This window comes from Mus pahari, chromosome 10 (assembly GCF_900095145.1).
Source record: "Mus pahari chromosome 10, PAHARI_EIJ_v1.1, whole genome shotgun sequence".
In the NCBI taxonomy this organism is placed as follows: Eukaryota; Metazoa; Chordata; class Mammalia; order Rodentia; family Muridae; genus Mus; species Mus pahari.
Genome location: NC_034599.1, coordinates 89675869 through 89690077, shown reverse-complemented (window position 1 = coordinate 89690077; position 14209 = coordinate 89675869). Strand labels below are relative to the sequence as shown.

The following is a 14209-nucleotide window of genomic DNA, read 5'->3' as shown; positions in this document are numbered from 1 at the left end:
ACTGACTGCTCTTCCGAAGGTCCTGAGTTCAAATCCCAGCAACCACATGGTGGCTCACAACCATCCGTAATGAGATCTGACGCCCTCTTCTGGTGTGTCTGAAGACAGCTACAGTGTACTTACATATAATAATAAATAAACTTTAAAAAAAAAAGAGTTATAATTATAAAACTTCTAAATAAAAAGGTAGGAGAAAGTTTTAATAAAATAATCCTGTATTTTCATTTGTTTCAAGACACAATTTAGCTATGCATCCCAGATTAATCTAAAATTGACCATGTAGCCTAGGCTGGTCTTAAACTCTAGGTCTTCCTACTTCTGCCTCTAATTACAAGCATGTGATACATGCTTTAAAGCATACTTTTAGTCGGTAAACTTTACATTAGTATGTAAAAATAACTGCTCTTCAAGAATGTAGTTCAAAACCAAAAGTAATAAGATAGGAGAAAATGTTTATTATATTCATATGATAAAGGACTCATATCCAGAATTAAACAGTAAGATAAACAATCCAATACAAAATTAGGCAAGGGGTTGAGGATGTAGTTCAGCTAGTAAGAGTGCCTTACTTGCATGCACAAAGTTTTACTTTTGAGGCTGGGCGTGGTGGCGCATGCCTTTAATCCCAGCACTCAGGAGGCAGAGGCAGGCAGATTTCTGAGTTCGCGAGGCCAGCCTGGTCTACAAAGTGAGTTCCAGGACAGCCAGGGCTACACAGAGAAACCCTGTCTCGGGAAAAAAAAAAAAAAGTTCTATTTTTGATCACCATAAACTGTATTCGGTGTCACCTGCCTGTATTTCCATCACTCTAAAAGTGGAAGCAGAAGAATTAAAAGTTCAAGGTCATCCTTAGCTACATAGTAAGTTCAAGACCAGCCTAGGATCTATGAGGCCCTATTTCAAAGAGAAAGGGGTGGGGTAGGGAAAGACTCAAAAAGTAAGCCAGTGGCAGATGGCCTGAGTTAAATCACTGGAACCCACGCGGTAGAAGGAGAAAACTAACTCCTGAAAGTTGCCCTGTTTTTTTACATACCTTTGGTGTGCCTACTCCCAAGTAAATGTACATCCTTCCAAATAAATACTTCTGAAATTTGTTTATGTGTAGGAGTACTTTACTTGTGTGTGTCTGTGTACCATGTATGTACTTAGTGCCTATGGAGACTACGGAAAAGTGTCAGATCCCCTGTAGCTAGAGTTACAGATGGTTGTGAGCTGCCACATAGGTGCTAGAATTCAGCCATGTCACTCTGCAAGAGCAGTCCATACTTTGAACTACTAAAACCATCTTTCTGGCACTGGTCCTCAAACAAAGAAAAAAGTAACTAAAGCTTAGTCAATCTTGAGATAGCAAATTCACTGTAATAGAATAAAGAAAGCAAACAAAATCAATCCCTGACCATTCAAAGCACTAGAAAGGACACTAAAAATATTGCTAATTGGGGTATCAACTTAAATACTTTGGGAAACATGCTTTGTGATTTCTTAAAAAGTTAAACACATACTTACCGTATGACCCAGCAATTCCACTTGTATGTACTTATTTACCTTTGGAAAATGAAAACGTGTGTCAACACATAAACATTTATTTGAAGCTCACAGCAGTCTCACTCATAGCAACCACACTGTTGGAAATATGACCAGTGTTCAACAACTTGTGAGTAGATAAGCAAGTTGGGCACACTGTCAAACTGAAAGATACTAGCACAAAAGTTTCCTAAACTCAGCAATGATAGCAACTCCCTGTAATCCCAGCACTGGATCAGAAGTTCAAGGGCAGCCTCAGTTACAAAGTTTGAGTCCAGACTACACTATAGGAGGCCCTGTCTTGAAAGAAAAAGACAAAAGACAGGCACGAACCTTTAATTCCAGTACTCAGAAGGCAGAGGTTGGTGTATTTCTATAATTCCTGGGGAGGGGCATCCAGTCCGTCACTTTATTGTGGGATAAGCAATAACAAGCTACATTATCAAAGCTATTTAAAGGGCTATAGAAATGGTTCAGCAGTTATGAACACTTACTGCTCTTGTGGAGGAGCCAGGTTCAGTTCCCACATGCACAAGGTGGCTTACAGCTATCTGTAATTCCAGTTCCAGGACATCAGACACCTTCTAACCTTGGTGGGTACCATGCAAACATATGTACACATACATACATACATGCAGGCAAGACACATAGAATAAATAAATCTAAAAACAAGCAAACAAAAGGACTCTAGTATTTATGCCTCTAGAATATGTGGCTAAAAACTAGACCATTACATAATTCTACCCACCCCAATATAAGCCATGAAAGCAGTTAACAGACAAGAGAGTGACCAGTCTCTTTTACTTAGGTCTTTCCTTCTTTTTTTTAAATCTTTTGTTCTAAATTGGAAACTGCTTGGATCGTCTTTTCTTTCTCTTATTTTTTGGTATACGTGTTTGTTTTGCTTTTTGAAATGGAGGTCTAACTCTGTAACCCAAGTTGCCTTTGGATACCTGATCCTCCTGCCTCACACTCTCAAGTATAAAAATTACTAGCAGCTGCTACTGTATCTGGCTCTTCATTTCCAAAAGTGAATTCTCATTTATTCTATTATTTAGTTATGTAACACACGACAGGCCTATCATTGTAATTTCAATATACTTATCTTGAAGATAAACAGAAAATACAAGTAAGGAAATTATTTGGTAGATCACATCCTTTAGGAAAAGACTACAGTGAATAGGTCCATAAATAAGACTACTTGTAGAATAGGTTGCAAGAGTCTATGTTCAGATCATTGAGATATTTTAAAATATCCTGAAACCAAATACAGATTCAAGGACTAAGCCAGATCCATTCACTACGTTCACTAAAATACAACCTCCACCATGCCTCGCCCAGTAAGGAAGGGGCCAAACTCACTCTAACATGACCTTTTATCTTCAGAAGTCTGCCAAGAAACTCTTATAGAAATAGCAACCATACGCTATTTCCCTATTCCTCAAAGTAGTACAAAATAAAGCAGAGACTAGTACTAAGTATCTCAGGGTTTGAGTTGTCAAGTAAATGAAGAAAAGAATATGGTTCTGGGAATAACATGATTGCAATCCCAGAACCTGGGAAGTGGAGGCAGGAGAATGATAGTCTCGAGGACAGTGTTGGCTACACAGAAGACTCAAGACCAGGCTATGTGAGACCATTCATTCTCATTCTCATTCTCATTCTCATTCTCATTCTCATTTTCTCTCTCTCTCCCTCCCTCCCTCCCTCCTCCCCTTGATCTCACTCTCTCTCATGCACACACAGGAATAGATCAGCATCTGCTGAACTGACCATGGAACTCTATGTAACCCACCACACCACCACATTTATTACGACTTTGACCACTGCTGGGCATGGTAGGGCAAACCTTTAATCCCAGAGTTCTTAGGATGCAGTGGCAGTCCAAATTCAGAGTTGGAGGACAGTCTGGTCTACATTACGAGTCTCAGGATAGCCAAGGTTAGAGAATTACCAGTAATACTTTTAAGTAGTATTCAATGATTCTCCCACAATCATCTCTTAAGATAATAAAGGATTAAAAACACAATAAAGGTTTTACTCAACAATACCCCAAATGCAGAATTAGGAATTTCTTTTCTTATTGTCGGTATTGTTTTGTTATGCTGAGATAGAGTCTCAGTCTGAAGCTCAGGCTGACATTGAATTTATAGCAGTTCTCTTTTGCCTTCATCTCCCAAGTGCAAGGATCACAGGCCTGAGACACCACCCAGGTAACTAAATGATCTTATCTAAGAAATTCAAATTTGGTATGAAATATAAAAACTTACCATATTAATGAGCTAAAAATAGCCTATCACACAATCATTGCCAACCTAGCCAAATCAATGAACTTCAGGCTTAATAAGAGATCCTATCTTCAAACCTAAGAGGTAAGAGCAACTGAGGAAGATACCCAACACTGAACCCTGGCTCCACATGCACACACACACACACACACACACACACACACCCCACAGAGGAAATTTCCTTGGTAATAGGGCAACAGTGAAAAAAAAGAATCCATGACTAACATCCTATCTAAACAATAAAGCACAAAATGTTCCTCCTCCTGATATAGGGAAGAAGGGAAGGATTTCTTGTTACTCAACCTTTTCTCATCGACCTAACCAGTGAAATTAGGAAAGTAAACAAAGGAAATGCAGAAATAATACTGTCTTTAATCCCGGATGGCATGGCAATATAGGTTACAAAAGAATTACTAGAACAAATAATGGCTTTCCTAGGGTGGCAGGCTATATGATCACTTCTATGCTTTCAATTAACTACACTCAAGAAGTCAACTGTGGTACAGAAGTATCTCAAATCCAGAAGGAGGTAATCTGTTCAGCTTTAAATTGTTATACTGAGATACGTGAGGAAATGTCGTATCTTGAATTCTTCCCCAGTGTATCTGTGCTGCAGATGCTGTCCACTCACCACGGGGAGCAAGCATATAATCAGTCTTACCTGACAGTCCAACTAACCTTTAACCTTCCAACTCTTGAAATACTTGTCTCAAAACAAAACATGCTCCTAAGTACATTAACATTTTGTTTTAAAAGTAAGTGCTTGAGACACCTCACTTCTCAAAAGTTAAATGATTTGATAAGAACTATGAGTAGGTTACAGTAAACAAGCTTTTACAGCTTAATATTTACTAACTATAGACTCTTAATGAGACTCTGAAAGTGAAACGAGCAGCCGGACCCTGCCCTCAAGGAGCTCTCAGTCTGGTAGGAGAACCGTACTGAGAATGGCAATCGTGAGAAGGTAGTGACAAGTGTGCACAGGGTCCAAAGGTAGCACACACAGTACACGAGACAAGGAGGGGCTGAGCCAGATTTCAAGAATACATATAAGTTTGGCCAGTGGTCAAAGTACCTACAGGTAGATTACATAAATTCTTTCAATGTTCCTACTTTGAGAAAGATTCTATAAGATAGACTTTTGAAAAATATTTGTCCTCTAGGACAGTGATGAATGCAATGAATAAGATAAAACTCTCTAACCTCTAAACTTGTAATCAAGTGATGAAGGCCAGTGATTCCATTAAAATACAGCCTGGTACAGTGAAGGGCACTTGGGGGGAAGGGGGGGAGTTGAAAAGTCAGCCTGAGGTACACAGTAAGACTTCATCTAAGTATGTGGACAGACATATGTGTGCTTTACACCATCTTTACTAGATAGTTTTATGTTAACACGATTTAAAGTCATCTGAGAGAAGGGAACCTCAATTAGGAAAATGTCTCCATAAGAACAGGCCATAGGCAAGCCGACACTTCTCTTAATTAGTCATTAAAGAGGGAGGACTCAGCCCACTGTGAGTGGTTCCGTCCCTGGGCTGGTGGTCCTGGAGCTATAAGAAAGCAGGCTGAGCCAGCCATGAGGAGCAAGCTAATAAGCAGTACTCCGCCATGACATCTGCATCAGCTCCTGCCTCCTGATTCCTGCCCTTTGCATTCCTGTCCTGATTTCCTTCAGTGAAGAAGGAAAAGTGTAAGCCAAACAAACCCTTTCCTAGCCAAGCGACTTTGATCACGGTCATTTCATCATAGCAATAGTAACCTGAACTAAGGCAAACTGGTACCAGCATAATGGAATATTGATGTGACAACCTGACCATGTTTTGAAAAGGACTGTGCAAGAAGTTTGGAAATCTGAGCTAGAAAATCCATTGGGAGTTGAGAGCTCTGTGGAGCTTGGGAGATAAGAATGTTGAGAAGGATGCAGATGATCAAGGCATGGCTTATGAAGTTTCAGAGGGAACAAGGACTCCACCAGGCCATCTGGGTGAAGACTCTGGGCTATCTGATCAGCTGGAACGGAACAATCAGCCATGTTTAACAGGAGACCAGAACTACTACAGTAAAACCCCTTTTTTTAAAAAAACTAGGACAACTGATGCTGGTCATCTGGAGCTAAAAATTACCAGTGATTAAGAAGAGACCAGCATCACTGAGGTGAAATCTGGTTAGTGTTTCCTAAAATTCATCATATAAAGACGTGTTCCGAGGTGGCCAAGGTTGTGCCTTGCAATAGCAGTCAAACTTGATAGTATGAGTTACCCAGGTGGTACTGGTTTTAAAGTCATGAAGGAACCGGGGAGAGCAGGTGAGGCTTGGAACTGTGAGAGGCTAGAAGAGGCCATTGGTGAAGGTTCAGCCTCAGTGGTAGTTGAAGGCTGAGAATTGAAGTGGGGAGTGGGGGGACATGGGGGAGGATGGGGGGGCGTGGGCGGGCATGCAGAGAAGCTAAGGGTTAGTCCCACAAAGAGAGCCTTGGAGAGGCTATTGGTGAAAGTGCAGAACAGCTGCAGTAAAAGATCCCAGAATTTTGAAGATGCCAGTAGCACGGGAGGACCACAGGTGTGGAACAGAGCTTAGAAAACAAGTTCTGTATGCTGCAGAGGGTGGAGCTGGAAAAGTAACCCCAAACCCTTTGCAGGATCCCAGAAGACCATGCATGAATCCCAGACATTGAACATGGTGTTATATATACTGTTGAGAGTTTGGTTTTCTGTTGATCTGATTGTGATGGTGCCCTGGTTCTTCCCTCTTCAAGTAAGAAAGTATTTAACTTAATTTTGATTTGTACAGGAGCCCACAGTTGAGAGATTTTGGCTACACAGAATAACAGTCTCAAAAAAAAAAAAAGTTTTTGGACTTTTATACAGACTGAATATTTTAAAGGGACTGAACTTTAAAAAAAAAAAAACTAGTTACTGATTTGTGTGTGTGTGTGTGTGTGAATTTCACATCATGCACTCCAATCCCACTCATCTCCCCATCCCTTCATATCCACCCCAACCCTTGAACCCTTCCCTCAAAAGAAAAAGACAAATCTCTAGAGTGGAAGCTGTGGTGTCCCACAGTGTAACCTTCTGTCCTAACAGCTTTACTTGGAAATGTTCCTCCCGGGCCGGGCGTGGTGGCACACGCCTTTAATCCCAGCACTCGGGAGGCAGAGGCAGGCGGATTTCTGAGTTCCAGGCCAGCCTGGTCTACAAAGTGAGTTCCAGGACAGCCAGGGCTATACAGAGAGACCCTGTCTCGGAAAAAAAAAAAAAAAAAAGGAAATGTTCCTCCCAATGAGTCACTGATCTGGTTAGAGGCCCTGGCTTCTGCCACAGTATCAACCCTGGGGCCCCTCTCATATATCCTGTTGCTGCCCCGTGTCATGAAGACCCTGAAGCTTTGCTTCTGCAGGACTGCCCCTTAACGAACTACCAGCAGTTCATCAATGGGGTAGATTTGGTGGTAGACCAACTCTCCTGAGCACTTGTCACCAGAGCCAGCTATCCTGCTTTGCCCAGGTGAGGGGTAGAGCTATTTCTACACAGCCCTTAGACATCAACATAGTCACAGGTGGCAGCCCAGACCAGGAATGTCCTCATAACCTTTAGTGGTAACATGGACCACAGACATCAATAAAGCCCCATACTGCTGCAGGGCCACAGACCCAGACATGGCCATCCATGGCAGTACAGGCTACTCCATCATGCTGTTCCTCACCACCCTCATGTCTCCAGTTCCACCTCTCTTCACATTGCACAAACCATCCCTGCTTCTCTTTCTCTCCCATCTTACCACCAAACGCATGTTCACCGTGGTGATGCCTACCTCTGGCCTCTGGGGTGCTTCCACCTGTCCATGCTGCATGGTGACCGTCTGCACTAAACTTTTAATCTGTTTGAATTTGTATCGAATTAAAATTGTAAAGACTTTTACATTGTAAACGTGTAAATAACTTTTAAAGTTATTTATGTTTTTAATGAGATTTTAGGGATGAATGAGAAAGAAAAGGTTGTAGCTTAACGGTGATGTTTTTTGTGTCACATTGACAAATGATAAATTGTGCCAGATAGTATTATGTCAACATGGCACAAGTTAAATTCATATGAGAGAAGAGAACATCAATTTTAAAAATGCCTCCATAAGATCAGGCTGTCGGCAACCCTCTAGGAAATATAGATGTCTAGGAATAAATATGTCATCAATATAGCAGGGCCCAGCCCGTTGTTGGTCATGCCATACTGGGCTGGTAGAAAGCAGGCTGAGCAAGCCAGTAAGCAGCACCTCTCCATGGCCTCTGCATCAGCTCCTGCCTCCAGGTTCCTGCCCCATTTGAATTCCTGTCCTACGTTCCTTCAATGAACAGTGGGTGATGTGGCCCTGTAAGGCAAAGAAACCCTTTCCTATCCAAGTTGCTTTGGTCATAGCGTTTCATCACAACAATAGTAACCCTAACTATGACCCTACTGTTTTTATTTAAAGAATTTTAAAATTTTCTTTAAAAATCTCATGGCTGTGCATGTTTTGCCTACATGTGTATGGTGCCCCAGTTCCATAGAAGTCAGAAGAAGACACTGGGTCCTCTGAACTGTAGTTATGGGTGATTGTGAGCTGTCATGTGGTGGGAAGTGAATCTGGATACTGTGCAATAGGGAGTGCTCTTAGCCAGCAGCCATGTTAACAGCTTCCACACTTAAAAAATAAAGGCATTTTGTGTGTGTGTGCATGACATACAGGTGAGAGCGTATGCATGCCGTAGTGGGGGGGGGGTCAAGGAATAAAAGGAGAGCTGTGCAGTCTTTCCTCCCCTCCACATTTACAGGGGTTCTGAGGACTGAGCTCAGGCCATCAAGCTTGCACACACTCTTGAGCCAGCCAGCCAGCCCCTCACACTATTTTGATAATCTCCTGTAAACCTAAAACTGCTCTAAAATTAAGAGCTTTTTTTTTTTTTTTTAAAGCTGCTAACAAGGTCAAATGCTACTTAAAAAAAATAAACAATAGCGATATATAGTTGCTCATACCTATAACTCCAATGCTCTGGAGGTTGATCAAGAAGCCAGGGCTACACAGCAAGACTCTAACTACCTGTTGCTTGCGCTCTCTTTCTTTCTCTCTCTCTCTCTGTCTCTATCTCTATCTCTCTGTCTCTCTCTCTCTCAAACAGGGTTTTTCTATTCAGTCTTGGTTGTCCTTGAACTTGCCCTGTATACCATCATGGCCTGGAACTAACAAAGATTGGTTTGCCTCTACCTCTCAAGTGCTAGGATTAAAGGGGGAGACCATCACCCAGTGAGACTCCGATCTCAAAAAATAAAAGTGCCAAGTATAGTGGCTCAAGCCTACAATTCTGGAAAACAGCAGGCAAAGGCAGGAGGATCGCTGCAACCCTAGGGCCACTCTAGTTTACATGGCAAGGGTCTGGCTAGCCAAGACTTCAAAGTATGACCATTTCAAAAAACAAAACAGAAGCAGTAAGAAGGGGGAAGGGTGTCAGCAAGATGGGTTGGCCGGGCAGACAAGCACTTGATGCCAAACCTGACATCCCAAGTTCAAGCCCCAGGGCCTGCATGGTAGAAGGACAGAACTGACTCTCTTCTGACCTCTACACATATACTAAGGCACAGATGCACCCAGGAACATACACTAAATACATAGTTTAAAATACATAAACAAAATTTAAAAGATAAAACTCCTATATACAAAAGTAAAGCAACTATTTCTTTAAAATGTTTTTCTGTAGTCATTTTATATGGTTATAATCATATTACATTTGTCCCTAGCATTTTCAAATATAAGAAAGTATTTTGGGGCTGGAGAGATGGCTCAGTGGTTAAGAATACTGACTGCTCTTCCAAACGTCCTGAGTTCAATTCCCAGCAACCACATGGTGGCTCACAACCATCTGTAATGGGATCTGATACCCTCTTCTGGTGTGTTTGAAGCCAGCAACAGTGTATACTCACATACATAAAACAAATAAATAAATCTTAAAAAAAAAATGAATGGACCATATTTTGACAATTGGAAAAACTATAGTATCACATGGTAGGCCAATTATTTAATGATGAGAAAAACATGGTTGTTTTAGACAGGGTTCTCAAGAGAAACAGAACTACAGGGTAGAGTGAGTATATGTATGTATGTATGTTTGTATGTATGTGTAAATATACCCATACAAGAATTTATTAGCCGGGCATGGTGGCACACGCCTTTAATCCCAGCACTTGGGAGGCAGAGGCAGAGTTCCAGGACAGGCAGGGCTATACAGAGAAACCCTGTCTCGAAAAACAAAACAAAACAAAAAGAATGTATTAAATAAACTTTAAAATAGTAACAATAGCTAAATCACACCTGAGAAGCTGAGAAACTAGTAGGTGCGCAGTCCTTGAGTGTAGAAGGCACAAATCCCTGGAGCTCATAGAGAAGCCCCAGGGAAACCAGGAGTGTCAGAGGCTCTCCAATGGAAGAGGTGTGTGTCGGTTTTTTGTTTTGTTTTGTTTTGTTTTTGCCCAGAAGGCTGGGAATGGATGTGGTTAATAGCTAGTGACCTCTGAACTACCCTATGACTGAGGTCACATCTGTTTTCCCCAGTCTTACAAACAGAACCAGAGGTGATTAATAGCCTAGGTGACCTCTTGCTCTCTGTATGAGACCACACCAGATCTTCCCCAGGCCCTTAGGATAATACATGTAGTCTATCAATAGAAGCCATCTTTATGGAAGAGATGACATGAACTTGCAAAAGAGTCTCAATGTAATTATGCCTTAAGCTTTATTGTGCACATAGGATTGTGTACCAGAAAAAAAATTTTTTTTTGGAAATTGTACTGTAATTAAATATGCTTAAAATAAACCACCCAGTGTCAGACTCTTGAAGTTTGACCAACACAGGCTACTGAGTTGTGCTGAAGCAGACTTCCTTCTTGCCTCACATAGATTGTTACTCTGCTGGCACTGCTGTTTGCAGACATCCCTCACACACACTTCAAGTTGGATGCCTCAATAACACAGAACAATCCTATTGCAGATAACTAGAAATTTCCCATAAAATATTTTTTTTGGTTTTCTAAAATTAGAGAGATCAATAGTCATGCTTGATCAAATGACAACAAAAATATAGTATATTCACCATATTTTATGACTTTTAACTAAAAGAAAAACATCAATCTATATCCTCTGCTAAAGTTCAATAAAAAATATGATGTCCCTGGCTTAAAAAAAAACTAGAAAACTGAAGTTTAGACAAATATGTCTGGTTAAAAAAATGATGGTAGAAAATGGGAGAAGAGACCCAATCAGAAGGAATTCTTCAGCTTCTGCGTATAAAATGCCCATTCTTTGACGAAGTCTCAAACCATACATACATGAGACAGATTCCAAGTAGCCCAAATCAAATTAAAATGTGTCATAAGCTAAATGAGGCTAAACGTGGTAGCACATGCCCTATAACCTTATCACTTAGGAAACAGAAGCAGAAAAATATGTCAGTTCAAAGCCAGTCCAGGTGATTGTGATGGCTATGAGATCTACTTCTAATCTGGATCTTTGAAGTAGGAGAACTCACCTTTAATCCAGATCTTTTGAGGTGGAAAGACTCACTTCTAATCTAAACCATACTGTCTGCTGGAAGCCTATAGAAAGGTCATGGAAGTAGGAAGCCTCAGCTCTTTGCCTGCTTGCTCTTGCCCTCACTAGCAAACCCATTCCTTCACTAGCACTAGGGTCTACTTCTTTGGGATTCCAGAGTATACTGAAGACCAACTGAGACATCAGCCTTGTGGACTGAACAAGAATTGGATTGTTGGAACTCCTCTTCATAGGCAGCCATTGTTGGACTTATAGGATCATAGCCTGTAAGTTATTCTAATAAATCCCTTTTCCAAAGAGAGATTCATTCTGTAAGTTCTGTTACTCTAGAGAATACAGATTTTAGTACCAAGAGTGGTTCTAGAGTAACAGAAGGATGAATATTTTAAGTATCTGGAATAGCTTTCTAATTTGCCAACAACTACAGTTCCTCAAGTTCTCCTGCATGCTCAGAGAGCACTAAAGTTTTACAGACTTAGTGAGACAAATGCATTTGACTATCCTGATTAACCAACTGTGAGGGCAACAGATTTGGTAACTAGGACTATAAAACTTTTGACGAGTTGTAGAAAAATAAGGAAAATGCTGTTGCTTCTCGGTTGCTCCTAGCATCTCTGAATAAATTGACAAAAGAAAAGAACTAGCTCTGTGAAAAAATTAACCAACTTCTAGATTCTCAGAATATGGTGATGGACTTAGTAACAAAACTGACTGGCTTCAGGGGCATATAAACAGTCTAAAGTTTTCTAAGTGTGCCTTGGAGGAGAATCTTCTCTCCAGCACCCACAGAGCTCAAGTTGTGGAAAAACAAACCAAAGCACTCATTTTAAGGTTGGTTGAATTACAGCAAAAATTCAAGTCCCAGCTTTGGAGGTGACAGTAGCTAAAGTAAGACCATTAATTGGTAAAAAAAATTGATCCTGTAACTTGGGATGCGAATGTGTGGGAGGATGCTATTGAAGCTGAGAACTTTAAACCCTCAGATTCTCAAGGGTTTATCTCACCTAAGGAAGTAGTCTCTCTCCACCTTCAGCAAAAGATATATACACCCCATCCCCTGAAAATATTGCTTCTTTCACCATTAACTGAGGTAATTAATACTACATTGTCTGCTAAAACAGCTGTGACTTTCTCTGAAGAGATACCAGGCAAGACAACACTGATGTTCCTCAGGGCCCACCAATTGTTGCCTCTAGACCTATATACTAGACTCAAGGTTAAGCAGGCTCCTAGAGGTAAAGTATAAAGTGCAGCCCATGAGGGGGTGTGCTACATTACTATAGAGCTTAATGAGTTTGCTAATTCATTTAAGTGCAAGTCTGTGGAATGTATGTGGGAATGGATTTTAAGTGTTTAGGATAATGGTGGAAGAAACATAAAACTGGATAAAGCTGAGCTTACTGATATGAACCCTCTTAGTGGAGATTCTAGGTTTAATACAGGAGCTTGGACAGCTAAAAAAAGGGGGGATCAAAAATTTGTATGAATGGTTGGCTGGAGCATTTGTCAAAAGATGGCCGACTGAAAAGAAACGGAAGATGCCTGATATCCCTTGGCTTAATAAGTTGATGAAGAGATTTTAAAGCTGTGGAAATTGCAATGCTAGAGTGGATACTCCATATAAAACCTAATCCTTCACAATGGGAAGGCCCAGAAGACATGTTCTTCACTAATCCTAGAAGATGCAAAAGGTGAGAAGGCACCAGCACACTTGAAGAGCTTCGTTGATGCCCTTTTCCTTGCACCCAACTTTTGCTCGGTTGGATGAATTGAATGCAATGGGTTTAATTGGGCTTGAGGTCACAGGGGCCAGATGGCAGCGCTGAGTTACCAAAGGCAGCACCGAGTCACTAAATGGCCAAGTCAGACAAAGTTGTGTCCACAATGGCCTGACCTGTAATGGTCAGCACAGGCAAAGAAAATTTTATGGTAGCATGACTCATAGAGACCTCTGATACCAGTAAATAGTCATGGTATTTTCAGGCATGAAATAGATTTAAAAAAAAAAAAAACCTACTGAACTTTTGTTTGACCTATATAAGCAGAAAAATTCTCAAACAAATGAAAGAAAGTCTACATTGGATCATGGCAAAAGATAATCTTGGCTTGTGAACCCATTTCCAGACTTGAGCCAATTTGCTGACCCAAACCCCTTGAGTGAGGACAGCCGAGTTCCCTTGAGGAAGGATGATAAAATACCTCGAAGTTTTACTGTTAGACGTTCTCCAGTTCTTCCCCAGAGGAACCTCAGCCATTACCAAAGGTAGCTATACAACTGGAAGAAAAGAAATAGGCAGACTTTCTGGGGTCCACTGGATACTGGTTCTGAATTGGCACTAATACTGGAAGATCCCAAGACACAGTGTGGCCAACTCACAGCAGGTCCAGCTGCCCTGAACTCATCCTATGGGTATCTTTCCAGTTCAGAAGCATAATTGGGATAGATAAACTTAAAGTTAGAGAATCCTGACTAACAACAGTGATTAGCAAATTTCAGGCTACACTGGACTATCTAGCAAGATCTTACCTCAAAGGAAAAAACAAACAAAAAAAAAAAAAACACAAAAAAATGAAATTAAGATTTGAGTTGTTGGGGGCTAGTAAAATGGCTCAGCAGGTAAAAGTGCTTGACATCAAGCCTGGTCACTACCTGAGGCTAACAAAATCATGGACTTTAGAAGAAAACTACAACCACCAGTTTACTAAGCCAGCATAATTCCTAACTACATTCAAAATACTTACCCTTATACCCACAGACAGAGACCATTAAAACACACACACACACACACACACACACACACACACACACACACACACACACA

General features: G+C 40.9%; 1 protein-coding gene across 7 annotated transcripts in view; it reads right to left on the bottom strand.

The window, feature by feature from the left end:
• The window catches only part of Tfdp2 (transcription factor Dp-2), a 124107-nt gene that overhangs the window by 69194 nt on the left and 40704 nt on the right, over positions 1-14209 (bottom strand). For 3 of the 7 annotated variants that reach the window (XM_029543078.1, XM_029543079.1, XM_021206219.2), the window contains exon 4: positions 1507-1545. The exons of the other annotated variants lie outside the window; for them this stretch is intronic. The gene's annotated coding sequence lies outside the window, so the exon portion shown is untranslated. The remainder of the gene's footprint in view (positions 1-1506; positions 1546-14209) is intronic. 7 annotated transcript variants of the gene reach the window in all.